Genomic DNA, 7643 nt, shown 5'->3' with positions numbered 1-7643 from the left:
CCATTCTCCAGACTCAGAAAGTGCCAGGGTCTTATTTGTCTCCAGCAGTAAATGCAAAATCATAAAGAACGTGAGAAAATCTTATTCCCTATATTCTCCTACTGGAGATGCCCAGTTAGACCAAGAAACATGGGTAGAAAATATTTATCACATCATGTATCTTTCCAGTTAAGAGTCTATAACTATGTTTACATAGAGGAATAATGATTCTGTTTATGTTCTTAGCTCCTAGAGAATGTGGTCAGGTGTCTTGGGCCAGGGTCACCTATGTGGACCCAAGTGGGTGCAGCAGGGCACCTTGGAAGTGGGGTGGTGTGCCTGTCAGTGTCTGAGCACACACATCTTGTGGATGCAGACAGGGGCACCTGTTAATTGTCTAAGGGCTGCAGGGGTGACTCTGGGACTTCAGGGGTTTGTCCTGCTTAGGGAGGTCTTCTCACAGCCTTGGAAGGGTCAGCAAGGCTTCCTGGCTGGTCTGTAGGCTGGGTCAGTGGAGCTGCTGCCCACCCTGCTTCATAGGATCTCAGGAGGGCAGGGTCTCAAGATGGCTCCATGTAGCAAGAACCTGTGTATGGAAGGGCAAGACATAGGAAGAGCTTTCTCCAGGGCAGTGTAGTAACATAGACTGACATCTCTCCAAACTTGGCTCAGATCCTGAAAAGGCTGAACAGTTCTCTTGCAGGAAATTCCTCAGATGTTTGTAACATAATAGAGACTTCCAGAGACTTCCTACTAATCCTTTCCCTGACAAGCAAAGTCCCTCTTGGGTTGGGGGTGATCTCGAGAGTTGGACCAGTTGACACTGTGTGCTTAGTTATTTTTTTTTTAAAAGACTCTGTGATCAGCATTCTCTACCATATCCCTACTGCATTCTGATGCTGATTCAAATACTCCAGTGACCTGGCTGTTGTTTATTTCTTGTTTTGGGTCTCTGTTGCATGGAAGGAAGCATGTGTGGTCCCCCTGGCTAGCCACCTTGCTTACATCTCCATCCACATATGTTCTTCCCTTTAACAAATGAGAAAATTGAGGCTTGGAGTGGTTAAGTAATTTCCCCAGGATCACAATTATTTACTTTTATTTTTTATTTTTTGCTGGTACTGGGGTTGGAACCCAGAGCTTTCTTCCTCCAGGCTATACTCCCAGACCTATTTTATATTTTACTGGAAACAGGGTTTCACTAAGTAGCTGAGGTTGGCTTTGAAACTGTGCGATCCTCCTGTCTCAGCCTCCCAAGAGCGGGGATCACAAGCGTGCACCACCACGCCTGGCAGGATCACAGTGATTAAAAGGAAGAACCGAGATCTTTATACATGTGTGCCTCCTACTTTAAAGCTCCTCCTGACTTTAATTGTAGCTCAGCCATCATGATATGCCCAGAATAAGATAATATAATAAGACAGCAAATAAAACTAAAAATAAAAATCAAAGAAACCAAAGTAAGATCTTGTATCTATCAACAACTCCATTCACCAGCTTTCAAAACCATTTAGGTATGCTTGAGGAATACATTGTCAATATTTGTAAATGCTTTTAAAGTTTTAATTGTAATTCATTACCCTATATTTGTGTATCAGAAAGATCCATTGACCAGATTACGGGTATTTCCCATTAATATAAATTCTAAGAATTGCCCTGTAAATAAATGATGTAATTGTGTTTTTCTTTATGGCTGAGTAAAATTCCATTGTGTACATATGCCACAGTTTTGTAATGCATTCATATGTTGATGAACATCTTGGCTGGTTCCATAGTTTGGCAATGGTGAATTTTGCAGCTATGAACGTAGATGTGAATGCATTAGTTTGGTAGTTTTGCTTTGGGTAGATACCCAGAAGTGGTATTGCTAGATCAGATGGTAAGTTCATTCTCATTCTTCTGAGGATCCTCCATACTGTTTTCCTAAGTGGTTACACTAATTTGCAATCCCACCAACAGTATTTTCGAGTTCCCACTTCTCCACATCCTCACCAGCATCTGTTGTTGTTTGTGTTTTGAATGATTGCCATGCTAGTTGGAGTTAGGTGAAATCTCAGGGTAGTTTTGATTTGCATCTCTCTGATTGCCAAAGATGTTGAGCATTTTTCATGCATTTATTGGAACTGGAGGACATTAAGCTAAGTGAGATTAGTCGGTTATAAAAAATAAGAAATCAGATACTTTCCCTAATACGTGAAAGCTGGGGAGAAATGTGTAAGAGGAGGAACTCTAGATGAAGAAGGAGATCCTATAGAGGACCAAATAAGGCGGCCTAACTGAGGGGATGGGAGCGGGGAAGAGGGAAACCCTCTAGAGCACAAGAGGTACTTAAACATATCAAAGTCAATCACTAAGCCAATCATGGGAAGGAGGGAGGGGGAGGGAATGGGGTGGGAATTGGGAAAGGGCTAATAGGGTGATGTGCGCACGTATGTCTCCACAAGTCTTTTATCCCATTAAGATGTATGACTACAATGCACCAATAAAAAAAGTAAAAAAATTCTAAGAATTGAAAGATACAATTGGAAGAGTCTTTTTTTTCAGTCTATTTTGCATTTTTAAATATTAGTTGGGGCCGGGTGTGGTGGCGCACGCTTGTAATCCCTGAGCTTGGGAGGCTGAGACAGGAGGATGGCACAGGTTTGAAGCCAGCCTCAGCTACTTAGTGAGGCTCTCAGCAACTTAGTGAGACCCTGTTTCCAAATAAAATATAAAATGGGTCTGGGAGTATAGGCCGGAGGTAGAAAGCCTCTGGGTTCCACCCCAGTACCACAAAAAAAAAAAAAAAAAAAATATATATATATATATATATATATATATATATATATATATATATTAGTTGGAAGCCAGGCATGGTGATACTGCTTGTAATCCCAGTACTTGGGAGGCTGAGACAGGAAGATCACAGGTTGGAACCAGCCTTGGCCACTTAGCGAGGCTTTCAGTAAACTAGTGAGACCTTGTTTTCAAATAAGAAATAAAATCAGGTTAGGGGTATAGCTTGTAGGTAGAATGCCTCTGGGTTCCATCCCTAGTGCCAAAAAAAGGAGAATAAATAAATGTAAGTTTGGGGAAGCAGCAGGACTGTTTTGAATTACTGAGTCATAGGAGGCCAGTATTCCCAAGGTCTATTATTGCTTATCATTAATTTATATTTTCCCTGGGGAAAAAATTTCTCATCAGGTTGGTTGAACACAATATACTATTAATTCCTTTCTCTTTTCATGGTTTGATTCTTCTCTGAGATGCTAACTTAGATCAGATGCAAGAAAGTAACTCTCTCTGGAAAAAGCAGAATGTTTTTATATATTCTAACTCAGATAGTCTGAAGTCTGTCATATCTGAAGCATTAAAATATTATGTGCTTGACCAACCAAGAATGACAGCTGTTCAGCTACACAGCAAATCTGTATGGAAAGCCTCCTCCCTGTGTTTTTTTTTTTTTATAAAGCACAGACACTGAAGTCAATATGACTGCAGTTCGATCTGATGTTTGTTTTATGTAATCAAATGAATAGCACATTTATCCAGACAGTGCTAATGTAATAATAAGATTATCAGCAAAGCAGAAGACTCTGGGTGGAGAGAATACTTTTCTATCCATGCTATAATGTACTAATGTATGTGAAATTTTAATAATGGCTGTCTGGAAAGGATGATCAGTGATTGGGTTGGTTTCCCATCAGAGAGCGGTAATCACTGCTCTTCCCCAGTGGTGGGTGTTGATTTTACATGAACGCTAGACACTATTATTTGTAATGGCATTTTCAGCAATCGGGGGTATTAATTCAAGTTCCCTTTTCATTTCCTCAATCTTTATATGCATTATCTGGTCACTGTATTCCTGCTCTAAAGAAATGTATGGGGTCCTCCCGGGAGACAGATGTGAGACAAAGACAATGCCCTATTGGAATTTACAGTCTTTTAAAGGACATAGATGACAGACTTCCGGGAAGATGGCGACCGAGAAAAGCGGGGCTTAAGAGTCCCGCTAACAACCGATCTCCATTACCACAAAAAGAGCGCCTTTCATAGCCAGAAAACACCATCACCAGAAAAACAAAAAAACCACCAGGCTCCAGAGAGAAAGCGGACTGAGAACAGAGCTCAGGGCCACAGAGGAGACACACGCGCCCGAGGACGCGGCAGCAGCGCCATACTGCCGGCGGCAGCGGCGAACTCAGCGGATGGCTACAGCAAACCAAGGTGAGCCGATGCGGAACAGCCAGGCGGGATCTTTCGGCGCAGACAGCATTTAAAGCTCTCAGTGGCTGAGCTCAGCACACGCTGCAGGGATTCAGAGTGGAAATCAAAACCAGAGAAGAAAAAATACGCCAGCCTCATGGCCGAGGGCGTGGCAGAGGCGCCATATTGCCACCGGCGGCGGCGGCAGCAGCAGTGAATTCACCGAGTCCAGTAAGCTACATCTACGTACTCAAGAACAGTGAGTCAAATTGCGGGCCACAGAGGAGAAATCGCAGTATTGTGCCTCCTGGGACTTGACCCAGTGAGGGAGTGGTGGTGGCAGAGATATCACACCATAGGAGAACGTGCAACCTGGCACCCCCCATAGTTTAAAGCAGCCTCTATCGACTCCCTGGGTCGGAGACTCTGTGATACAACCCAGTAAAGGAGTAGTAGGGTCTGAGATAATACAGACTCGAGATCCAGAGCACCTTAAGTGAAGCCATAGTGACCCAAGGGAAGAACCCAGAGAAGGCACAAACCTCCGAAATCATGGGAAAGAGGAATAACACTGAAGTAAGGAATGTGCACAACCCCACAACATCAGAACCTGATAAAACAGAAAATCAGAGATTTCTAGAAGATCAAATCAGGAAAATAACTGTAGAAATAATAGAGGTGCTTCGAAAAGAACTCAGAGAGAGCCAAAAAGAGATAAAGGATGCAATTAATGAAGTAAAGGCCTCAATTCAAAGCACAAACAACCGATTAGACCACATGGAGAACAGAATCTCGCTCTTAGAAGATGAGCAATCCAAAAATGAATGCATAGTTTCTAATCTAGAAAAAAATATCCAACAGCAGGAATCTGACATTGAAGAAATATGGGCCCATCTTAAGAGAGCTAACCTAAGAATAATTGGAATAGAGGAGGGAAAAGAAAGTGATACCAAAGGGATCAACAATCTCTTCAAGGAAGTAATAGCAGAAAATTTTCCAAATATAGAGCAAGAGGTTGATACACAGATCCAGGAAACTTATAGAACTCCCTTTAGACAGGATCCGAGAAGAGGATCCCCACGCCATATAATTGTCAAAATGACCAATGTGGAAGCCAAGCAGAGAATCTTAAAGGCAACAAAAACAAAGGGCCAAGTGACATTCAGAGGCAAACCAATTAGAATCACTCCAGACTTCCCAAACCAAGTCATGAGAGCCAGAAGGGCTTGGAGTAACATATTCCAAACTCTGAAAGAAAACAACTTCCAGCCAAAAATTTCCTATCCAGCAAAACTTTCTATCAAATTAGATGGAGAAATAAGAAGCTTCCATGACAAACAGAAACTGAAGGAATTTATGTCTTCAAAACCAGCGCTAGAGAAAATACTCAAAGAGATTAACTACAAAGAAGAAATAGGTAACACTCACCAGAACCAGAGAAACAAGAGTTTCCATCCAACAGACAACTAAGATTAGTTATCTGTGGAGATTCATTATATATGTTAGTCTTTTACCTATCTCTAAATTGTATTGTTTGCCTTTATTGTTGTTAATTTTTAGGATTTCTATTTGGAATATTAATATACCTTCAGATATAGCATTTGGAAATATTTTATCCAATTCTATTAGTAACTTTTAACTCTGTTTACATTGTCTTTGGATATACAATATTTTCTTTTATTTTTTAGGGAGTTTGTATATTCTTCTGTTGCCTGTGCCATTGAAATCATATCCAAGAAATCACTGCCAATTTCAATGTTGTGAGGTTTTATGACCCAGATTTTCTCCTAAAAGTTTATAGTCTTAAGATTTATATTTAGGTCTTTTATCTATTTTGAGTTAATACTTGTATGTGGGATTAGGTAAGGGTCCAATTTTATTCTTTTCCATGTAATTATTATTTTTCAACAATATTTAGTTAAAAGATTATTATTTCCACCACCAAATGTTCGTGGAAACCTTGTCAAAAATAACTTGACAATATAGGGAAGAAGTTAGCTCTAGGCTTTTATGGTCTATATATCTGCCTTTAGAACAGTACTACACTGTTTCAATTATTGTAGCTTTATATGGTTTGAAATCAGAAAATATACATCTTCTAGCTTTGTTTTTGCTTCGAGATTGTTTTGGGTATCTAGAGTCCATATTCCATATCAGGATAGATTTTTTTTCTGAAAAATAAATATATGATAGTTTCACCTAAAAAAAAGAAAAAAATATTCTCTGGTAAGAAAGAAAGCAAAAAGAAATATTGAAATGTTATCTTTAAGTCATCAAAAGCTTGGTATCAGACAAATGAAACTGTTATGTGAGATTATCATTTTTAATTTTGGATAAATTGCTATAATACTAGATGTCAACCACTAAGCCAAGCATGGGAGGGAGGGATGGGAAGAGAATGGGGTGGGGATCGGGTGGGGGCTGACTGGGCGATGTGTGCATGTATGTCTACAAAAGTTTGTATCCCACTATGATGTATGAATACAGTGCACCAATAAAATAAAATTAAAAAAAAAAATAAAGGACATAGATATGTCGATAGATAATTGAGATGAACTAGATTAAGTTTTGCCTCCACTTTTTACCTTCTATTTATCCCTCAATCAATAGCATCATCTCATGAAAGCTGCTCATAACCTTCCCAAAGCTGAAGCCAATACTTTTTTTGGTCTCAGTTGGCTTTTTCTTTTTTTTGATATATTTCACATTTGATATATAATCACATCATTTCCATTGTCTAGACCGTCTCGTCTCATGGCTCTTGGTTTCCATGACATCACTTAATCTTGTGTGATTTTTTTTTTCTACCTCGGTGGCTAACACTGTTTTTGGCATTTGGGATTGGACCCAGGGATAGTCTACCTCTGAACCACATCCTAAGTCCTTTTTATTTTTTTAAATTTTGAAACAAGGCCTTGTTAGATTGTGAGACTTGTCTCCAACCTGCAATCCCCAGTACTCCCCAGAACTGGGATCAGAGGTGTATGTTACCATGCTCTGTATGGCTAACACTTTTTTTGGGGGGTGGGGGTCTGGGGATGGAAGCCAGGGGCATTCAACCTCTGAGCTACAGACCCTGCTCTATTTTTATACTTTATATTTTAAAGCAGGGTCTCACTAAGTTATGGACGGCCTCACTAAGTAGCTGAGGCTGTCATGAATCACGATCTGCCAGTCTCAGCCTCCCAAATGCTGGGATTACAAGTGTGCACTACCACGCCCAGCTAACACTTCTTTCTTCTTCTTCTTCTTTACTGGGGGTGGAATCCAGGGGCTTTTCTACCTCTGGGCTATACTCCCAGACCTATTTTATACTTTATTTGGAAACAAGGTCTCACTAAGTTGCTGAGAGCCTCACTAAGTAGCTGAGGCTGTTTGGGAACCACAATCCTCCTGTCTCAGCCTCCCAAGCACTGGGATTACAAGTGTGCGCCACCACGCCCGGCAGCTAACACTTCTTTTTATCGGTGCATTGTAAT

Source organism: Muscardinus avellanarius, assembly GCF_963383645.1.
Source record: "Muscardinus avellanarius genome assembly, chromosome: 14".
NCBI classification, from domain to species: Eukaryota; Metazoa; Chordata; class Mammalia; order Rodentia; family Gliridae; genus Muscardinus; species Muscardinus avellanarius.
This window is presented reverse-complemented; position numbering follows the sequence as displayed.